The following is a 23389-nucleotide window of genomic DNA, read 5'->3' on the forward strand; positions in this document are numbered from 1 at the left end:
CAAACTTGCTCCCAAGGCAGACAAGCATTGTCAAGATATTAACTGGAGTTCATCAAAGGCAATATTTCATGGTTAAGTAAATTTGGGGAAGACAGTTAAATAAGACTAAACAGATTCCAAGTTACCAGTCTTCCTTTTGCCTTTCATATAATAGCCTGTGTTGTGAGTCTTCTGGAGAAAAGTCATAAATGTAGGATTTTCCCAACTTGCTTCTCCATAGAACCCATCTTTATAGACACTCAAGTTCCTCTGAACACGTTTTGAAGTACTCAGTATCGTTTCAAAAAGTTGAGTATTTCAAAACATTTGATCCAATTTTCATATAATCCTCTCAATTGGCAGGAGAAATATTATTTTCCCATCTTCCAGTTTTCCACTTTACAGGTAAGACAAATAAAACTCTCAGCATGATAACCTGGCCTTCAGCGTGGGTTGTAAAAGAGTAGACTGAACCAAAGTTTTTACTTAGAATTTCAATTTTCATTCCATTGCACCACACTGCCATCTCTATCAGTCTTCTAGGGCTGTTGTAACACGTTACCACAAACTGGACTGCTTCAACAACAGAACCATCTTGCTCTCACAGTTCTGGAAGGTCGGAGGGAGATCTGCCCCATGCGGCCCTCTTACCTGCTGGTGGTGGCCAGCAGTTCCTGGAGTTCCCTGCCTTGTAGCTGCATCCCTCCAATCTCTGCCTTCATCTTCACAAGAGTTTTTCCCCTCTGTGTGTGTCTCTCTCGCCGTATGGCACTAGTCACTGGTCTTTCTACTTTAGTGACCTAATAGATTTGAATTTATTGTGTGTAAGCTTATAGCCCTTGTTTTCCTAAGTTGGAACCTAATCTTTGTTTTAGGACCCAATATGGAGTCCTCTTCACACCTTTGGTCAAAGTAGTTGCCTTTGTTTGAACCTTTGCCAGCTTATTCATTTTCCTTATTTGAATTTGCCTGAGTTCCATGCAGTATTCGAGGCACAATGCATCAATTTGACACAAAGAGGTTGTGATAATAACTTTCTAATGATCCCCAGGACTTGCATGACTTTTAGGTCATGGTAGCCTTTTGGGACATTGTTGAAGGTATTGGAAAGAATGTTCTTCCTTTTCGAGATTGCTCAGCTGGTAAAGTTTAAGTCTAGTGCTGGCAACTGTTCTTGTCACTTCTGGGGAAAAGCCTCTTGAGAATCTAGCTAACATCAAGCAAGGAAGAGGACGGAAGGAAGAAAGGAAAGGGGGGGAGAGGTGGGGGAAGGAGAAAGGGAAGGGAGCTTTAGTGGACCTGATCAAACTGGGGCCCTGGATCCAGTCATTTCTGAAATTCCTTATTCCAAAAGCCCAAAGGAAAAAATTCTTTCTCATTTAATGTAGTTTGAGGCAGACTTCCATCATTTGTCTGACACTATCCAGAAAATTACAGTATAAAATTCCTTATGCCCATTTCTAATCTGCTAGAGGTGAGGACGGTGGATCTAGGAGCAAGTTTCTGCTTTGGGTCAAGCTGTGTTAGACATATTCTATGTCGTCATTTAAGCCTTAGGACACCTCTGTCAGGTATTGCTACCCTGTGAATACACAATTCATAATATTAGAAGACTATTTTCCTTTAAGTTGTAAGAATAAAGTTTAAAAATGAAATGAATGTGTATGTGTATATGTCTGTGTATGTATTCATGTATATATAGATACATATAGATCTCTCTACATATAAATATATGTACATATGTATATCTATATTTGTCAGGATGAAGCAAACAAGATTGAACTGTTAGTGGTAGAGACTTCAGCTCGCTATCTAGAGTCAGTGCAAAGGTTTCCAAGGTTGTCAACTTGCATCAGGAAAGTCAACTCTCAAACGAAACCTTGAATTGCCTATTTAAATACTGAGAAATACAGTTTCATTGTCCTCCGGACAAGCAGTCTGAATCAAAGAAACAATTGAGAAATTCTAAATTACTGGAAATCAGATGGAGGAAGTAATGTAGCAGCAGGAGAGTAGGAACGAAGCATCCAACTCTATGTTCAGTACCTTGGAGGGGAACGTGTGAGGTTTTTAACAGGAAGTTCTTCGTTCCTTTTAATCCCCCCCAGCCGCATGGCTGCCTCTGAGATGGTCATAACTGTTTAATGGCAAAATCAAGTGGAGCAACCGAACTGTGGAAAATAAGGCAGTAGAAACTATTTTCAGTGTCTTAACCCTTGCTACGACAACCTAATTGTGTCACCACCATCCTCCCACACACACTGAATGACTAGAATCTTTTAGTGACTCAACATCATCCGTAGGATAAAACATCTAAACCTCTAAAGCTTGGGGAATACATTCTACCAAAGCCCCCCTGGATCAGAGATGATTCTTGTCTACTGGCCAGCTTCATTTCATCACCTGTGACTTATCCTCCAGCTAAACCAGTCTGGTTCCAGTTACACAAACATGTCATACTCTTCTGCTTGCACTCTCCTTCCCAATCCTATTGCCTGACAAATGTCTCATTCATTTTCTTAATCTCTTGCAGATATCGCCTTGATATGGTGCCTAAACCCAGAGTTAATCACCTTGTCCCTGTGCTACTTAGACCTTTAGTTCTGTAACATGTAAAATTTTTTTTTTTTTCTGTCTGAGATAGTGCCGGTAAGATTTCCATTAGGTATCTATTGATACAATGGGGGATTTTGCTTTGAGAAATAGTTGATTATAGTGGATACAGCCAGAGGCTTTGGGTCAAATTACTTGAGTTAAAATCCTAACTCCACCTCTTATTACCTGTGAAACCTTGGAAATTTCTCTTGCTTGGGCTCAATTCTCTCATCTGTAAAATGGAGTTAGTTAATATTAACACTCCATAGGATCACTATGAAGATTGAGATAATCTGTGTCAAGTGACTGTTACAGGTATGTTCTCAACACATAGTATACTATTTCATCTATTGGCTTAAGGAAGAAGGATGTTCATCATCAGGAACTGGCCAAAGTTATGCCCAGAGCATAATCAGGCCATTGTCAGGACATGGCATCTGCTCTGTTTTCCACTCTTGCTTACACATCAGCTGTCCGCAAAGCTGACTGGAGGAAAGAACACCATCCTTGCCGATCACCCAAGAAGACGTCTTTGTCTTGCTCTTCCCAGACTCCTCCAAAGGTTCCAATCAAGTTGTCAGTGTATGGTACTGCTAATTTCGGGACATAGATAGCCACAGATTCGGCCTTCTCCCAAATTCCATGCCTATTTTATTGGCGGAGTCTTAAAAATTTTACCTTTAAATTTTTTTTTTTTTTTTTTTTTTTTGCCTTTTTAACTGTTAAGTAGCTCCTTCTGACCCTGTTTGAAATATCTTCTTTGGGAAGAATGAATGAAACACAGTTCTGACAGGTGCTAGCGCCCCTCCTATGATCAAAAGACCTCAGATATAGCCACCAGTCCATCCCCCGCTTCCCAAGAAAAGAAACATCAGTGGACAACCACAGTGGGAGTTCTGGGAGCCGCACTTCCTAGGCCTGCCAGACAAAAATGCTCATTTAAAGCAGCCACATTATTGTGGTTTCCTAACTAGTGTTGTTACAAGGGAATGTGATTCCATGTTCTGGGGAAGTCCAGGACGCAGACCCGTGGAAAGGTCTACGGCCAACCTTTGTGCTGGTGAAGTCTGGCACACCAGATGTACACCAGGAGGGACTCATTCTTGCCAATAGGTCAGTGTACATCTCAGAAGTTGCTTCTTCAACAAAATCAAATATTATTTATTTAGTTAAATAACCCAAAGCATACTTTCATTGACCTGAGTCATTATATCTTTTCCTCCAAAATGAAAGATGCATTTAAATTCTCTGGGTGTCTCTTCAGTGTTTGATGAAGGCAATTTTTAAAACTAATTTAGAAGAATTCCCCTCGGATTCATTCTTCTACCTTCTTTACAGGGCAGTATGAAAGATGAACCAGCATCATGCCGAACTGAGCAAGGCACCAGATTATACTTTAATAAAGTGAACATGAACTTTGACCTTTAACCCTTGAATAGTGGTCACACAGAGCAGTTTCATCTTATCTATTAGCATCTATAATAGAGTTTCAGGCATTTACTTTTAGAGAAAATAACCTGCTCATTTCAGTGGAACAGGATGGACAGCCAAGGTCAATGAAGCATCACAAGTAAGTTTTCCAGCCCATCCTGGAGGCGGAATTGGGGGTGACTTTTTTTTTTTTTAATGGCGTGTAAAAAATAGCATCTGAGCGGAATTTTTAATCAAAACCCAAGACGATAACTCTTGGCAGAAGAACTCTGTTTTTTTTTGTTTTTGTTTTTTTTTTTTTAGCACATTCCCACCCGGACCCCCGACATCTGTTCTTTTCACTTTCTGAAATAAACACTTTGCTAATGCTGTGAGGTGTAGGGCTGGGAAGTTACTCATTCTTTCCCTCACCCACAGAAACAATTTCTTAAGGTGTAAGTGAGATTTTTTTGCCCACCTCTTTCAAATGAGGTAGATCCTTCCCAAACTTGAAGAGCAATCAAAATTCAGATAGAAAAGTCCCAGAGTCACCTGATGGAACCCTCCTTTGCTTTTTTTCAGGCAGGAGAAATATGTCACGTTCCCCATCTAGTGGTATGACTTGGAATCGTCCACAAAGGTGGTCTAAACGTGAATTCTGGGAGCAGAAGATATTTACTGAATTTGAAATGCCAACTGATCACCACGATAAAGAGAGAGCAGATAAGAGAGAATTAAAAGATAAAGTTTCTATTCTCAAAGAACTTATAATGTATGGGGAGGAAGGAAAACTACTTAACAATCAATCTAATACAGCAGCATCCCTTTCTCAGCCGGGGCTATGTTCCAAGACCCCCAGAGAATGCCTGAAATAGTAGCACACCCTATACATGCTGTGTTTTTTCCTATACATACACACCCATGATAAAAATTTGATTTTTAAATTAGGCACAGTAAGAGATGAGTAACAATAACTAATAATAAGATAGAACAGTTACAACAGTATCCGGTAATAAAAGTCATGTGAATGTGGTCTCTCTCATGTCTTAGTGCCCTGTCCTCACCCTCCTTGCGACGCTGTTAGATGATAGCATGCCTATGAGAGGAGGTGCGGTGAGGGGACTGACACAGGTGTCCTGACGCAGAGTCAGGCTACTAATTACCTTCGGACAATATGTCAGAGGGAGAATCATGTTTCCAGGCCACAGCTGATCTGAAACAGGGAAAGTAAGGTAACTGAAGCAGGTAACTGAAACGGGAAAGTGAAACCGTGGATAAGGGGGGCGGGGGGAACATCTATAAACAGTTTTCCATATATTTCAAGAACATGTAGGCTCAGGACAGGTGCTCAACTCCCTTCTCCTCTCAAGGTCCTCAATAGGCCCTTGAGGAGTTGGTTTGTAGAAGTTTGGGGCAGGGGGAGGGAGGGAAATATTAGCCTACTGTAGTCAGGAAGGGGTGGGTGACCCACCTGCAAAGCAAAGATTGAGTGCTTCTGGAGACAGCCTGGGGACAACCAGGTGACTTTCCTTGTAAGGCTCCAGGACAGGGGACCTGAAAAACCCTCGACCTGAGCAGAGACTAACTGATTTGGGGAAGCCTGGTGCAAAACCCTGTGACACTGTGATGTTGGAGAAGCTCAGCCAGCTCCCAGGCCTGTCACCTCAGTGACCCTAGACAGGGCTGTCACAGTCCACAGTTGTCCAGAGGAGGCCTGATTTGCTGAGCCAGACTGTTCCCCTCAGGTGCTGACTGTCTTCGCCTCGAGATCAGGGAAAAGCCCAGGAACCTAGTAGCTTCTCTCCCCATCCATTCATTCCAGGATCACAGTTTGTTGGCCTGTTGACACTGGCCTCCAGGAGTAGTAAAGCATATTTTCTTCCTCTGTCTGCTAAGCAATAGATGGGCCTGTTCTAAAGAATCTTCCTCCCTATAACATGCTGGCTGTGGGTCTGCAAGGGTGGTCATAAACTTGAAGAGGCTATTGGAATACTGTACTTTGTTTCTTTTCTAAAGGAACATAGAAGCATACTGTAGTAAAAATTATTTAAAGACTGAAAAAAATATATTGATGTGTATGAGACTCTGCTGGAAGGTTATTAGGGCATACTCTCTGCATGGGACGCATGTTTCCAGACAACACTTGATGGGTGGTCTAGATCTGGATCTTCTCCTGGCAAACCTTCTTTTACTGCTACCTCGGCTTCAAACTCTTGGCATTCTCTTTCCTCCCCTGCTTCCTGGGCCAGCTGCTAGCAGGATGTGTGTATCTGCAGATGTCTGCTGTACTCCTGAGCAAAACCTCAGCATCTTGCAAAATTCTCCTGTTCGCTGTTAAGCTCTTTAAGACCTTCATTTATATGATCCTAATCCATAGCACATTCTACCTGTTCTTTTGCCTTTCTTTGCAACCTTTCTTGAACTTGAACTTTTCTTATACACATGACCTCATTTACAAGTTGTCTCTTTGCTTTCTTCTCAGGTCTCAGCTCCCTGTCTTTCTCAGCCAACTTCTTTCCTTCTCTTCCTCTATTATTTGGTCCAACTCTTTCTCCTGAGTTTTCTCCTCCTCATGTTGCTATGCCATTACTCATGAGATATCTTCTGTTTTCTTCTCATATCTTCTCTTTTGTGCTTCTTCTTTTCTTTAATCACCCTCTTCCTCTAAGCCTTGAAGGGCTCTTTGCATGAGCTTCGTGTTCAAGTCCTGCTCTGTTCTATATTCCTGCTGAATCTGTTCTACCTTCTCTTGGAGGGCTTTTTTGCAAAGGGTCCTAATTTCCTGCTTTATCTACTGTTTCTTTAGCTTATTCTGTTTATGCTCAAGTTTAGCCTTGTACTGTCCATTTACCACAAGGTGCACCTCCTCTTCCCTCAGCTACTGCACCGCCTGCCTTTGTACCTTGATGTTGGTGACCTGGGCTTCCAGCCCCGGGTGTGTTCTCCAGCAATTTCTCTCTCCTTGTTTCTTGAGCTTCTCATTTCTCCTTGGCCCATTGATCTTCTTCCCAGAGTTCTAAGAGCATCTCTTCCTTTACAATCTCTGCCTCTTCAGTTCCTCATGAAACTGGCCTTTGCTTTCTAACCCTCACGCCTTGTGAGGGACACAGAGCACTCTGCATGGAGCTCTTCCTCTGTGCTCCCTGAAGAGCTGTCCTGCTTTTCAGCCACAAAATTCTACCTTTATTTTTCTTTCTTCTCCTTCAGTAATCTGGTGTCCCTCTCATTCTATTTTTTTCTTTTTCCTCCTCAATTGTTTCTTCTTTTGACTGCATTTCAGTAAAATACTCATTTTCTTCTGATTCTAACAGTTCACATAGCTTATTTCATCTTGCGTCAGTGTTGAGGGACTACTGTACTTTTAATAAGTGTTGGTAGACAGAGAGCCATTCCTCTGAAAAATTAGGATAGGTGAACTTCATCAAGTTGGATTCTGGACTCAGTGGTATAAGTGGGGACAACTTAAAAGATAAAAATAATAGTCCGGTGATGGGTATTAAAGAGGGCACGTTCTGCATGGAGCACTGGGTGTTATACGCAAACAATGAATCATGGAACACTACCTCAAAAACTAATGATGTACTGTATGGTGACTAACATAACATAATAAAAAAAGGAAAAAAATAAAAAAATAATAAAATAAATTCAAAGCAAAAAAATGTGTATATAATTAAAAAGAAAGAACACTACTATAAACACTGCTGGTTATTGAGTTGGCAATGACCCAAAATGTTAGCTTAAAGAAGCACATCAAGATACAGAAAAAGAAAAGAAAAAAAAATGGAAACTAGGAACAAAAAGAGGCAGGTAGGATAAACCAATGAAATAAATTATTCCAAATAATAAGACTTTCAGTAGGAGAGAAAGGAAAAGAGGAGTAACAGAAACCAAAGAATTAATGGAAGAAATCCCCTTGAGTTGGATGAAGACTTCAGTTTTTAGATAATAAAGACCATCTGAGTGCTGGAAGATTTTATTGAAAAAAGAAACACTCTTGGCCATGTCCTGGACAAATGAATAAACTTGTGGGATTAGGAGCACTCCTTATTAAGCTTTCAGACATAGAAACAGGGTTACAGAGCGATTGATAACACTATTGGTCTTCTTCTTTGCAACACATTAAGACAGAAGACAGTGAAACAACACTATGGACTTTGGCGTGCAAAGTGCTGTGATCATAGAATCTTGTTTTCAAGATCCTATTTATGACTTGAGGTGGGGGTGGGGTGTGCAACATTTTTAGAAATATAAGAACAAGTAAACTGTCCCTGTATCACCTCTGGAAGTGTTACTATAAAAATTTCAACCAAAATTGGATCAGAGCATTGATTTTAAGTTGAGGAAGGATAACATACACCACAGAAAGAAATAAGTAATGAATCATGTATAGTGATTATTAATTCTTAGAGATTTCTGATAATTCATAAAAAAACACTCCTACCTCTAAATAAAATCTAAGACAGGCTTCATACTGGTCATTCTCAGATAATAACATTCTCTAGTCACTTTTTTTTTTACCAGAATAGTTTCATTCAGTAATTAAAATATCAATCCATGGAAGAGTTAAACTTCTGAATTCCATTCTGAATTAAAGCTTCTTTCCTTCCCCTGCTTGGAATGATCTGACAAAGACTTTAAAGTACCTATTATAGAAAATGCTTGAATGAGCAATTGTGAACATTCTTGAAACAAATATTAAAATTGAAAGTATCAAGAAAGAAATAGAAAACATAAAGAAGAACCAAATGGAAATTTTAGATGTAGGATACAGTGTCCAAAATTAAAAAGGAAAACTCACCGAATAGACTCAACAGTAGAATACAGATGACAGAAGAGCCATAAACTTGAATAGAGAGAAATATAAAGAAATTATTCAACCTTAATAATAGAGAGAACAGGGCACCTGGGTGGCTCAGTTGGTTAAGCGACTGCCTTCGGCTCAGGTCATGATCCTGGAGTCCCGGGATCGAGTCCCGCATCGCGCTCCCTGCTCGGCAGGGAGTCTGCTTCTCCCTCTGACCCTGCCCCCTATCATGTGCTCTCTCTCTCTCATTCTCTCTCTCTCAAATAAATAAAATCTTTAAAAAAAAATAGAGAGAGAAAAAAATTTAAAAAAAGAAAAAAGAACCTCAGGGAATAACCACACTACATGAAGGTCTTATGTTCATGTAATTGGGGTTACAGAAGGGAAGGAAAATGTATGGTTGTGGAAAAAACTTGAAAAATAATGACTGAAAACTTCCCCAATATAATAAAAAGATAAACCTACAGATTTAAGAAGCTGAGTGAACTCCACTTGTCAAAACTCATTAAATTGTCCTGTCAGAATTGATGAATTTTACTGTATGTAAATTATACTTCAAAAAATTGAAATCATTTTTAAATAGCTAATAAAAATTTGTTATTTAATAATACTCATTGTAAGCCTGCTATAGGTGGGACTCACTGCTACCTGTTGGGGTTATAATGTTGCAATAATTCATATCTCTAACAACCTGATTGATACTAGCTAATAATTGTTAGGTGCTTACCATATAGCAGGTCCTGCTTTGCATGGTTTTAGAGTTTTTGCTAATTTAATCTTCCTAACAACCCTGTGAAGGAAATATTGTCATCTCTACTTGACAGAGGAGGAAGCTGATTATGAAAATGTTAATGAGTAGCTAGTAAGTTGAAACATGCAGTTTGACTTTAGAGACCAGATTCTTAATCACTACTGAGTATGGAGAGACAAACCCAGGCAATGTTTCATGCCAATACAATGCAATATGTTTAGTCTCCCAAATAATGGGATTATATTGTTATTTTTTGCCAATAATAAGATACATAAAATCAGGGACATTAAGAGTAGGCTTGGGAATACTTCACTGGAAAAGGAAATTCCAGTTCTGAGTCTCAAAGATTGTGACAAATGTGAATTCTGACGTAGAATCAGAAAATATGAATTTCTGGAAGTCACCTGATATTAGATAAGATGCTTTATTTCTCCATAAAGACAATCAATTTCACTCTTGGGCTCACTAGGATACTCTCAGTAATAAAGGGTAAATGCTCATAGTCTGATATACGCAAAGGTCATGCTAATTTAATTGTAATTTTGTGTGCTTTAAATAGAAGCTAATTCTTGGGGTGCTTGGGTGGCTCAGTTGGTCAAATGTCTGACTCTTGATTTTGGCTCAGGTCATGATCTCAGGGTTGTGAGATTGAGGCCTATATCTGACTCCGCACTGGGCATGGAACCTGCTTAACATTCTCTCTCTCCCTCTCCCCCTGCTCCTCTTGCCCCCCATTCTAAAAAAAAAAGAAAAAAAAAAGCTAATTTATATGAAACTCAAATTAGACATTAAAAGCTGTATTTAGAGATAATGTGTGAAAACTGAAGTCAAGGCTTTCATACTTGAAAAAAAAAATTGCTTCAAATGTGCTCTAATAATTCCAGCAGATGGCAATGTAATCATTGTTAAAAATTTGTTTCACCATCCAGCTGGAAAAAAAAAGGCAAATAAAAACAATATCCTTTCTGTTTTATTTCTGTTTTATTCTGTTTTTGCTTTGTTTCCCCCTTCTCTGTGTTGAATCCCTTAGGTTTCTAGAACAGTCATTCTACACAAGAATTTGTAAGGTTAAAGCCCGCTAACACTTAACTATGAAGGTCTGCAAATGCTAAACTAGACATTGATCTTTATTGTGTAGAAAACAGAATAAGCGTAGATGGCTTTTGAGTCAGGAGTGACATGGTCAGAATTGTGCATTGAGAAAATCACTGACAGGGAAAGGATGAGTGGAAGGATGTGGAAAGGCAGGGTGAATGTTCGAGTGGTCTAGAACAGAGATAATGGGACGTTGGCCTGAGTGTGGCAGTAAAAACAAAATTTAGATGAGGAATCCCCGCAGACACAGAGGTGAGAAAACTGAGTGAATGATTGGATGTTAGAAATGCAAAAGAAGAGCTAAAGATAACTCTTGTGTTTTAACCCTGGTTGGGTGGAAGCTGACTAGAAGGGGAAGGAACAGGTTTGGACAAAGGGAGTTTGTTGAAGTTCCACAGTGATGATTCAACTTAGCAGTTGACCAGTGGGTCTGCTGCTGAGATGAGAAGTAAAATTTAAGATATAGAAACAGAAGTGGTGAGTATTTGTAGCCACAGGAGTGGATGAAACAGTCTGAGAGAGAAAAAGCCCGAGGTCCTAGGAACCTTCTGATGAATGCTTGCATTTGGGAGAAATTGATGATATGATTAAGTTTAGCAGGATTTTCAGGTGAACATGATGTCTTCGGAACCCATCAACAAGGATGAATGGAACAAAAGTAACATATATCAAAAAGTTTGACGAGATTGCTTGAAAAGAGGCCAGTGGACTTTGAGAAACAGTTAAACTGATAGGGGCAGAAAGATTATTATGAGAAAGAAGTGAACATAATATGGAAAAATGTACAATCTCTTTGGAGAAGTTTGACCATAACGGGAAGGAAATGGTTCCATAGGTTGACTGGACATTGAGAACAAGTGAAAATTTTTATGCAAGAAATACTTCAGCATTGTTGTGTCTGACGTGAAGGAGACATTTGAAATTATACTGAAGTTGCTTTCCTTTTTTTTCTTAAATGACATCTAGATAATTTAATGAAACAGCTTAACTTCATTTTACTAGAAATTTGTGGATGTAAGAAAAAATTGAAAATACAATTTGAAAGTGAATGTTGCAACATGTTTCTCATTATTTATTATTTATCCAGTGTCTGCTTGGCTCCTCTCTGTTGCTGATGTCTGAAGCTTTGAGACTATGAAAGTTAGTCATGCTAATCAAGTCTGTCCCCAGTGCCCAGAGATCTGACATTGTGGCAAGTGATAGCTCTGTAGGGTCTGCTATAACGTCAACCAAGCGTTTAGCATCCGAGAAAACTCTGAAGCCCATCTCTCTGTTACAATATGTGAGCATGTTCCCTTGTCCACAGTTTTTATTCTATCCTTTCTGGTTTTTTTCTCTAAGGAAAAGAAAAGATCAGTTGGCAATGCTTGATCTTGCTTGCAGAATTGCTGAGTTTGCTTCTTGCCACTAGAACTTTGATGTCACGGTTTGTGAAAAGGAATCTTCAGAAGCTGCCGGTTGAATTTGTCTGAGGAAAAAAAATAATATGACCTTGAATTGCAAACAACCGAGTCTGCCATTGAGTATGATAAACATACTGGTTTCAGTAAAAACTCATAGCAAGATAGAATTTTCAAACACAGAGGCAATGGAAAGTGGGATAAAGGCAGGAAGAAGATGGGAGAAAATTGTCCAGGAAAGTTGTCTTTTCTTTACAGCACAGATAAACAGTTTGCTTATCAATTCCTAAACCCTTCTCTCTGCTCTTAATTCTTTGAAACCCTGTACCATTTCTGTCAACAGTCCCATCAAGTGAAAGATGAAATTACTCCCTACTGCTAGGTATCCCATCTCCCATGCAGACATGTTTGGAGGGCTGGCAGATGAGGGTCCCCCACAGGAGCTGTATAACATAAACTTTCATGCACTTCAGAACCCAGTCACAGATAAAGTGAAGAAATGGACTTTTTCTTAAATCTGTAATCTTAGATCTGTAACAATCAGGGATGGTATTTTAACTCTGAGTTTTACAAACCAGAATTTATTTTTATTTATTTTTATTTATTTATTATTTTTTTTAAAGATTTTATTTATTTATTTGAGAGAGAGAGAGTGAGAGACAGAGAGCATGAGAAGGAGGAAGGTCAGAGGGAGAAGCAGGCTCCCTGCTGAGCAGGGAGCCCGATGTGGGACTGGAGCCCGATGTGGGACTCGATTGGGACTCCAGGATCATGACCTGAGCTGAAGGCAGTCGCCCAACCAACTGAGCCACCCAGGCGCCCCAGAATTTATTTTTAATAGGGAAGACTCCTATTTTGCTCACTCGCTCCTGTTTATATTTTTGCAGAAGCAATTGATTAGGTAAACACTTTATACATCTGTTGTCCTGATCATTGCTTTGAAAATAGTGGGAATCCAAATTCACAGGGTAAACAGATTTTCAGAATAAATTCTCCCTCTTTCAATAAAGCTTGTTTCTTTAGGTTGGATTTTAAGATCCTGAAGGACAAGAACTTGTTCCTTTTTTTGGTCATAAGGTTTATTATTTATTTATTTATTTATTTTTCATTCATTCATTTAAATTCCAGTGTAGTTAACATAGAGTGTTATATTAGTTTCAGGTATACAATACAGTGATTCAATAATTCCATCTATTACCCAGTGCTCATCAAGATATGCTCACAAGATATAAAGTGTATTTTAAAAATACTATCTGTTTAACACTTTTAAATTCTGACAGTCACTTTTGGTTTCCTAGTCAACAGCCATTCCCCACTTTTGTGCCAACAAAACCCTAATTCCATTCACCTATCTGGTAGCAAGGACTCTAGGAGGAAAGGGGAGGTCTTACCCCAGCCCAAGGGATGAATAGTGATTATTTTAAACCAATTTGGGCCCTTCCACCTCCTCACTTATGATTGGCTTGGAGTGGGGCGTGGGAGCCAGCTCTGACCAATGAGATACGAAGGGAAGTCTGTTGGGACTTTTAGGGAGATTTTTCTTCCTAGTATAAAGAGGGAAACACAGGAGAAGAGGCCCTTCCCTCCTAGTTTTCAATACAGTTGTGTGAGGACACGATGTTTCTAACTATCCCTAACTCGTGGGGAATCCAGCGGAACTAGAGAAAGCTGAAGTAGAAGGATAATATTGTTTAGTTCTGAATTCACCAATGCTGGCAATTATTTCTGGGCCTCTGGTCATGAGAGATAATAAATACACTCATAATATTCGCCACATTTAGTTAGATATTTTGTACCTTGTAGTCAAAAACATTCTAACTGAGGTAGCAATTAAAAAAAATCTCTCACATTATCTCACTGATTCTGCTAACGATCTTGTGAGGCAGGTGTTATCTGGAGTCCACGGAAGACACCGAGACTCAGAATGTTGAAGTCAAGTGACGAACATCACAGAACTAGTAGGGAGCCGACCTAACATTGAAATCATAACTTTGGATGAACACTCACATGTTCTTTGTAATGCACTTTACTGTTGAACTTGGGCCGAATAAGATCTGGTAAATTTTGCTGTAGTGGATGAGGCTGAAATCTTGGGGACATTTCCTTATCCCCAGGTAGGTTCTCCCAAACTTTCAGGTCTGCTGAAGCCTGGACTCTTCCTGAAACCTTGGGCGGGGGGACCCATTGTCAGTGTGCCCTGACATAAAGATTTAGAAGGAAATTTTTTTTCCACATTTGTTCTATTATCCTCTTCCCTTCTACTGATTTATACTGAAAACCCAGTCTGTTCTTATTTCTAATGAAATGCCCCTGTTCAGAGAACCTCAGAGTGATTTGAGAAGTTAGGTGGAGTACAACCTCACAGAACCTTGCCCTTTCTCTCTCTGATCTCTCATCTTAGTTGGACACGGAAACATATGATTCCCATTTCCACTTACATTTCCATAGGAGAGACTGGTTTTCTCTACTTCATCCTGGCTATGACTTAGACCCGTGACCATCCCTGGATCCTACCATGCCCATTTCTGCACATTTTAAACTACAAATGCCTAGCACTAAAGCCCTGTCACCGCTGCCTAATAAACTACTTCTGAGAGTAGATCTCACTATTATCACTCTGTCTTAACATGGACTCCTCAGAAAATGATACCGGAGGCAAAAACTTACAAACTAATGCGTTATTGGGGGTTCAGTCCCAGGAAAACCAGAGTGAAGGACAGTGGGTGCATTACTGATCTGGCTATAGCTTTGTAAAAAAAACACAACGGTTTGCTCACTTTGCAGAACATCTTTAGAAAAGTTGTATAGACCTACTGTGTATCAGAACTGCCCATAGAGGAACAAGGGTGAGTAATGTATCTGCTGGATTTTCTTCATCTTCTGTTGTACATTGGTCTGAGTTCACCCCTCATGGGAATAACTCCCTTTCACTTCCAGGTTGTATTACCAGGCCTATCCAGGCAGGCTTAGGGGGACCAGAGCCTCTACAAATCCAGGAAGGCTGGCTTAGGTTAATGTCCTACATGGGGTCTATGCTAGTGATTCTGCTGGCGTTTGGCAGTCTCTGGGGCCACTCTTGCTAGACAGAAATCAATGCAAGTGGTCAAGTGTGGGCATGGGAGTCTGGTGAGTGAGGCTCACTGGGTGATACAGAAAGAAACTTGGTCCAAACCCAATCTGTGTTCCCAACAAACTGAAAAGAGATCTCTTTCTTTTTTCTTCAGATTTCCTCACTTCGAAGGGGTTGGATCTCTGCCAGGGGTTGGTATCCTCACTCCTGTTTCATCATGCTTACCTGTTCCTCCAGAGCTGTAGGTAGATGGACCAGTGCTTATTTTCATGGATGAATAAAGTCAGCAATCCCGATCCACCCCAAGAATATGCAAATTATAACATCCTATTTTGTGTGTCTTCACTGTTTTGAACATTCTTTAACTGTAAGAGAATGAATTCATTTTTACAATCTGAGATCCTCTTGATTTCAGCTAATTTGTGTTACTACAATCATTAACACTTTATCAGAACAAAACATAAATTTAAATGTGTTTTGCCTTGGGTGGGTTGAAATTTTTATTTTCTTTATTGCTTTCATAAGACATACATAAACTGATGACTTTGAATTATACACTTCTAACAGGGACAGAAAGTACTAGATTAGTTCAAGGGGAAGGAGATGAGGTAGAAGATGTAATTCAGATCATTAAAAAATGGTTGTTTTAGTTCTGGGACAGATTTTTGAATTGTATTTTTTCTTCTTGACTAAATTTTCCTATGTTTGTAGACACTTCTAACAAAAGATTTGTCTTCTTTCGAGAATAAGCCAATGCCTCCACCAATGGAATTTCTTCTGTGTAAAAATCTCTCAGCAATGTATTTGGAAACTCGTGTCTGTGAGGGCATATTTGAAGACACAAGTCTGACCTCACTCCAAATGTCAGCAGCAATACTCAAGCTGCATTTCTGCTAGTACTTGTCACCAACAAATGCCATTTAACCAATGCTTCTTGGTGGAAAGTATCACAGGTGCCACAGGAAGCCCAAGAAGCCCACTCTCTATGGTGAGGACAAGGTCTCAGTCTCATTGAGCTATATTTGCATTTCAACTGCATATTACGATGTATGGGCCAGGCCCTGCTTCTCATGGCATGTCTGTGATGGAGCTGGAGTATTTCAGCCACCCCCATAACCACAGCCCTGGAGTGATTTATGATTCTGGTGAAGCGCTCTGAGTTTTGGTCAACACTGCTAAGATAAAACAGCATTTGAAGAAGAGTGGCTGCTAGGGGAAAAAGTCAGCTACAGATGATCTAATGGGCCTGATAGTTCATTAAAAAATACTAGAAAGAGGGGAGGAGCAAGATGGCAGAGTAGGAGACCTAAATTTCATCTGGTCCCAGGAATTCAGCTAGATAGGGATCAAACCATTCTGAACACCTACGAACTCAACAGGAGATCAAAGAAGAGAATAGCAGCAACTCTCTGAACAGAAAAGCGACCACTTTCTGGAAGGTAGGACGTGCAGAGAAGTGAATGAAGTGAATCCGAGGCGATATTCGGGAGGATAGGTGGCGGGGGAGGGGGCCTCCGTCAGCCGCTTCTGGCAAGTGATAGAGCCACGGAGCACAAAATCAGAACTTTTAGAAGTCTGTTCTGCTGAGGGACGTCGCTCCAGTGGCTAAGCGGGGGGTGGAACCCTTGCGGGACAGAGTGGTCTCAGGACCCTCGGGGTCACAGAAAGCCTGGGGGTGCCTGAGTGTGGCAGAGCTCCCAGGTAATGGAGCAGGGAAGCCGGCTGCAGAGGCGGAGCCCAGGCGCGGGCTCTCAGCTCGGGGTGGCCATAAACCATGATCCGCGGCACAGTCGGGCCCATGCTCCTCCAGCAGGGACCCAACAAGCAGCAGATCCGGGGAGACTCCCCTTCCTCCCCTTGGAGGAGCGGCATGGGAGTGCACCGCAGGGATCTGCTGGGTTTGGAGACTCCACACCGGGTCAGGTGCCAGAGATAGAAATGCGCGGTCACAGGCTGGGTGAGCACGGAGTGCGGCCGGAGACCGGGGAGACAGGAGTGACTGACGGCTTTTCTCTGGGGGCTCACTGAGGAGTGGGGCCCCGAATTCTTGGCTCCTCCGGGGCAGAGGCCGCCATTTTCACTCTCCGCCTCCAAAGCTGTACGGAAAGCTCGCAGGGAACAAAAGCCCCGGAGAGCAAACCCGAGCAGATCACTTAGCCTGACCCGGCAAGGACGGGACAATTCCGCCTCCGGCAGAGACATTTGGAAACCACGGCAACAGGCCCCTCCCCAGAAGATCAGCGAGAACAGCCAGCCAAGACCAAGTTTACCGATCAATGAGAACGGCAGAACTCCAGCGCTAGGGGAATACTGCATATAGAAGTCATAGCTTTTTTCCCCATGATTCTTTAGTCTTTCATAGTTAATTTTTTAAATTTTCTTTTTTTTCTTTTTCCTTTTTTTTGAATTTTTCTTTTTCCCTTTTTCAACCAACGTCTTATCAATCCCTTTTTTAAAAATCTTTTTTATTTTTCATTTTTAAAGTCATATTCTATCCCTTCATAGTAGTTAACCTTATTTTTGGTATATATATATAAGTTGTTCTCTCTTTAAAATTTTGGGATACAGTTTCTTCTAACAGACCAAAATATACCCTAAATCTCTAGTGTATGGCTTTTTTCTAGTCTCCTGCCTGATCACATTCTCTCCCTTCTTTTTTTTAAATTTCTCTTCTTTCTTTTTCCAACCAAATTCTTATCTTATCAATTCCTTTTGTAAAATCTTTTATAATTTTCATCTTTACAGTCATATTCCATCCCTTCATCGTATTTACACTTATTTTTGTACATATATAAGCTTTTCTTTCTTTAAAATTTTGGGAGGCAGTTTCTTCTAACAGACCAAAATATGCACAAAATCTAGTGTGTGGCACTGATCTATACACCAGCCTGTTCATATTTAATCATATTCTTTGTTTTTTTAATATCTTTTTCTTTTTCTTTTCATTTTTCTTTCTTTTCCCCCAGTTTCAGGTCCCTTCTGATTTGTTTAGTGTATATTTTTCTGGGGTCATTGTTACCCTGTTAGCATTTTGTTCTCTCATTCATCTATTCTCTGGACAAAATGACAAGACAGAAAAAAATCACCTCAAGAAAAAGAATAAGAGGCAGTACCGACTGCCAGGGACCTACTCAAAATGGACATTAGTAAGATGCCGGAACTAGAGTTCAGAATGATGATTATAAAGACTCTAGATAGGATTGAAAAAAGCATGGAAGATATTAGAGAAATGCTTTCTGGAGAAATAAAAGACTAAAATCTAACCAAGTCGAAATCAAAAAGGCTATTAATGAGATGCAATAAAAAATGGAGGTTCTAATTGCTAGGATAGATGAGGCAGAAGAGAGAATCAGTGATATAGAAGACCAAATGATGGAAAATAAAGAAGCTGAGAAAAAGAGAGATAAACAACTACTGGATCACGAGGGCAGAATTCGAGAGATAAGCAATACCATAAGGTGAAATAATATTAGAATAATTGGGATCCCAGAAGAAGAAGAGAGAAAGAGAGGGGCAGAAGGCATATTGGAGCAAATTACAGCAGAGAACTTCCCTAATTTGGGGAAGGAAACAGGCTTCAAAATCTAGGAAGCACAAAGAACCCCCCTCAAAATCAATAAAATAAGTCAACACCCTGACATCTAATAGTAAAACTTACGAGTCTCAGAGACAAAGAGAAAATCCTGAAAGCAGCTCAGGACAAGATATATGTAACCTACAATTGTAGAAACATTAGATTGGCAACAGACCTATCCACAGAGACCTGGCAGGCCAGAAAGGACTGGCATGATATATTCAGAGCACTAAATGAGAAAAATATGAAGCCAAGAATACTATATCCAGCTAGGCTGTCATTGAAAATAGAAGGAGAGATAAAAAGCTTCCAGGACAAACAAAAACTAAAGGAAATTGCAAACACAAAACCAGCCCTACAAGAAATCTTGAAAGGGGTCCTCTAAGCAAAGAGAGAGCCTAAAAGCAACATAGACCAGAAAGGAACACAGACAGTATACAGTAACAGTCACCTCACAGGCAATACAATGGCACTAAATTCCTATCTTTCAATAGTTACCCTGAATGTAAATGGACTAAATGCCCCAATCAAAAGACACAGGCTAACAGACTGGATTAAAAAACAAGACCCATCGATATGTTGTCTGCAAGAGACTCATTTTAGACCCAAAGTCACCTCCAGATTGAAAGCGAGGGGGTGGAAAACCATTTACCATGCTAATGGACACAAAAAGAAGGCTGGGGTGGCAATCCTTATATCAGACAAATTAGATTTTAAACCAAAGACTATAATAAGAGATGAGGAAGGACTTTATATCCTACTTAAAGGGTCTATCCAACAAGAAGATTTAACAATTGTAAATATCTATGCCCCTAACATGGGAGCAGCCACTTATATAAGCCAATTAATAACAAAAGCAAAGAAATACATCAACAACAATACAATAATAGTAGGGGACTTTAACGCCCCCCTCGCTGAAATGGACAGATCATCTAAGCAAAAGATCAACAAGGAAATAAAGACTTTAAATGACACACTGGACCAAATGGACTTCACAGATATATTCAGAACATTCCATCCCAAAGCAACGGAATACACATTCTTCTCTAGTGCCCATGGAACATTCTCCTAGAATAGATCATATCCTAGGTCACAAATCAGGTCTCAACCAGTACCAAAAGATTGGGATCATTCCCTTTGTATTTTTGGACCACAGTGCTTTGAAACTAGAACTCAATCACAAGAGAAAAGTTGGAAAGAACTCAAATACATGGAGGCTAAAGAGCATCCTACTAAAGAATGAATGGATCAACCAGGAAATTAAAGAAGAATTTAAAAAATTCATGGAAACCAATGAAAATGAAAACATAACTGTTCAAAATCTTTGGGATGCAGCAAAGGCAGTCCTAAGAGGAAAGTATATAGCAATACAAGCCTTTCTCGAGAAACAAGAAAGGTCTCAAATACACAACCTAATCCTACACCTAAAGGAGCTGGAGAAAGAACAACAAATAAAGCCTAAACCCAGCAGGAGAAGAGAAATAATAAAGGTCAGAGCAGAAATCAATGAAATAGAAACCAAAAGAACAGTAGAACAGATCAACGAAACTAGGAGCTGCTTCTCTGAAAGACTCAACAGATTGATAAACCCCTGGCCAGACTTATCAAAAAGAAAAGAGAAATGACCCAAATCAACAAAATCATGAATGAAAGAGGAGAGATCACAACCAACACCAAAGAAATACAAACAATTATAAGAACATATTATGAGCAACTCTATGCCAGCAAATTAGATAACCTGGAAGAAATGGATGCATTCCTAAAGATGTATCAACTACCAAAACTGAACCAGGAAGAAATAGAAAACCTGAACAGACCTATAACCACTAAGGAAATTGGAGCAGTCATCAAAAATCTCCCAACAAACAAGAGCCCAGGGCCAGACGGCTTCGCAGGGGAATTCTACCAAACCTTTAAAGAAGAATTAATACCTATTCTTCTGAAACTGTTCCAAAAAATAGAAATGGAAGGAAAACTTCCAAACTCATTTTATGAAGCCACCATTACCTTGATACCCAAACCAGACAAAGACCCCATCAAAAAGGAGAATTACAGACCAATATCCCTGATGAACATGGATGCAAAAATTCTCACCAAAATACTAGCCAATAGGATCCAACAGTACATTAAAAGGATTATTCACCACGACCAAGTGGGATTTATTCCTGGGCTGCAACTGGGAGTTGAACATCTGCAAATCAATCAATGTGATACAATACATTAATAAAAGAAAGAACAAGAACCATATGATCCTCTCAATAGATGCAGATAAAGCATTTGACAAAGTACAGCATCCTTTCTTGATTAAAACTCTTCACAGTATAGGGATAGAGGGTACATACCTCAATATCATAAAAGCCATCTATGAAAAACCTACAGCGAATATCATTCTCAATGGGGAAAAACTGAGAGCTTCCCCCCTAAGGTCAGGAACACAGCAGGGATGCCCACTGTCATAACTGCTATTCAACATAGTCCTAGAAGTCCTAGCCACACCAATCAGACAACAAAAAGAAATAAAAGGCATCTGAATTGGCAAAGAAGAATTCAAACTCTCACTCTTTGCAGATGATATGATACTTTATGTGGAAAACCCAAAAGACTCCACCCCAAAACTGCTAGAAGTCATACAGAAATTCAGTAAAGTGGCAGGATATAAAATCAATGCACAGAAATTAGTGGCATTCCTATACACCAACAGCAAGACAGAAGAAAGAAAAATTAAGGAGTCGATCCCATTTACAATTGCACCCAAAACCATAAGATACCTAGGAATAAATCTAACCAAAGAGGCAAAGGATCTGTACTCAGAAAACTATAAAATACTCATGAAAGAAATTGAGGAAGACACAGAGAAATGGAAAAATGTGCCATGCTCATGGATTGGAAGAACAAATATTGTGAAGATGTCAATGCTACCTAGAGCAATCTACACGTCTAATGCAATCCCTATCAAAATACTATCAACTTTTTTCAAAGAAATGGAACAAATAATCCCAAAATTTGTATGGAACCAGAAAAGACCCCGAATAGCCAAAGGAATGTTGAAAAAGAAAAGCAAAGCTTTGGCATCACAATTCCGGACGTCCAGCTCTATTACAATGCTGTCATCATCAAGACAGTATGGTACTGGCACAAAAACAGACACATAGATCAATGGAACAGAATAGAGAGCCCAGAAATGGACACTTAACTCTATGGTCAACTAATCTTTGACAAAGCAGGAAAGACTGTCCAGTGGAAAAAAGACAGTCTCTTCAACAAATGGTGTTGGGAAAATTGGACAGCCACATGTAGAAGAATGAAACTGGACCATTTCCTTACACCACACACAAAAGTAGCCTCTAAATGATTGAAAGACCTCAATGTGAGACAGGAGTCCATCAAAATCCTAAAGGAGAACACAGGCAGCAACCTCTTTGACCTCAGCCACAGCATCTTCTTCCTAGAAACATCGCCAAAGGCAAGGGAAGCAAGGGCAAAAATGAACTATTGGGACTTCATCGAGATAAAAAGCTGTTGCACAGCTAAAGAAACAGTCAACAAAACCAAAAGACAACTGACAGAATGGGAGAAGATATTTGCAAATGACATATCAGATAAAGGGCTAGTATCCAAAATCTATAAAGAACTTAGCAAACTCCACACCCAAAGAACAAAGAATCCAATCAAGAAATGGGCAGAAGACATGAACAGACATTTTTCCAAAGAAGACATCCAAATGGCCAACAGACACATGAAAAAGTGCTCAACATCGCTCAGCATCGGGGAAATCCAAATCAAAACCTCAATGAGATACCACCTCACACCAGTCAGAATGGCTAAAATTAACAAGTCAGGAAACGACAGATGTTGGCGGGGATGCGGAGAAAGGGGAACCCTCCTACACTGTCGGTGGGAATGCAAGCTGGTGCAGCCACTCTGGAAAACAGTATGGAGGTTCCTCAAAAAGTTGAAAATAGAGCTACCATATGATCCAGCAATTGCACTACTGGGTATTTACCCCAAAGATACAAAAGTAGGGATCCGAAGGGGTACGTGCACCCCGATGTTTATAGCAGCAATGTCCACAATAGCCAAACTGTGGAAAGAGCCAAGGTGTTCATTGACAGATGAATGGATAAAGAAGATGTGGTATATATATCCAATGGAATATTATGCAGCCATCAAAAGGAATGAGATCTTGCCATTTGCAATGACGTGGATGGAACTGGAGGGTGTTATGCTGAGTGAAATAAGTCAATCAGAGAAAGACATGTATCATATGACCTCACTGATATGAGGAATTCTTAATCTCAGGAAACAAACTGAGGGTTCCTGGAGTGGGGAGTGGGGTGTGAGGGATGGGGTGGCTGGGTGATAGACATTGGGGAGGGTATGTGCTATGGTGAGCACTGTGAATTGTGTAAGACTGTTGAATCACAGACCTATACCTCTGAAACAAATAATACATTATATGTAAAAAAAAAAAAAAAAAGAAGATAGTAGGAAGGGAAAAATGAAGGGGGAGAAATCAGAGGGGGAGACGAACCATGAGAGACTATGGACTCTGAGAAACAAACTGAGGCTTCTAGAGGGGAGGGGGTGGGGGGGATGCGTTAGCCTGGTGATGGGTATTAAAGAGGGCACGTATTGAATGGAGCACTGGGTGTTATATGCAAACAATGAATCATGGAACACTACATCAAAAACTAATGATGTAATGTATGGT

At 40.1% G+C, this 23389-nt stretch overlaps 1 long non-coding RNA gene and 1 pseudogene across 1 annotated transcript; both read right to left on the minus strand.

The window, feature by feature from the left end:
* Positions 1-5239: 5239 nt before the first annotated feature.
* LOC118006375 lies at positions 5240-9539 on the minus strand (annotated as a pseudogene).
* Positions 9540-10501: 962 nt separating this feature from the next.
* Positions 10502-15691, minus strand: LOC118006392. Its single transcript, XR_004678060.1, has 2 exons — positions 15330-15691; positions 10502-12102 (listed from the first exon to the last, which is right to left on the minus strand). It is a non-coding gene; the product is annotated as an uncharacterized LOC118006392 (long non-coding RNA).
* Between the last annotated feature and the right edge of the window lie 7698 nt (positions 15692-23389).

Source organism: Mirounga leonina, unplaced genomic scaffold, assembly GCF_011800145.1.
Source record: "Mirounga leonina isolate KUSES-001 unplaced genomic scaffold, KU_Mleo_1.0 Mir_96, whole genome shotgun sequence".
NCBI lineage: Eukaryota > Metazoa > Chordata > Mammalia > Carnivora > Phocidae > Mirounga > Mirounga leonina.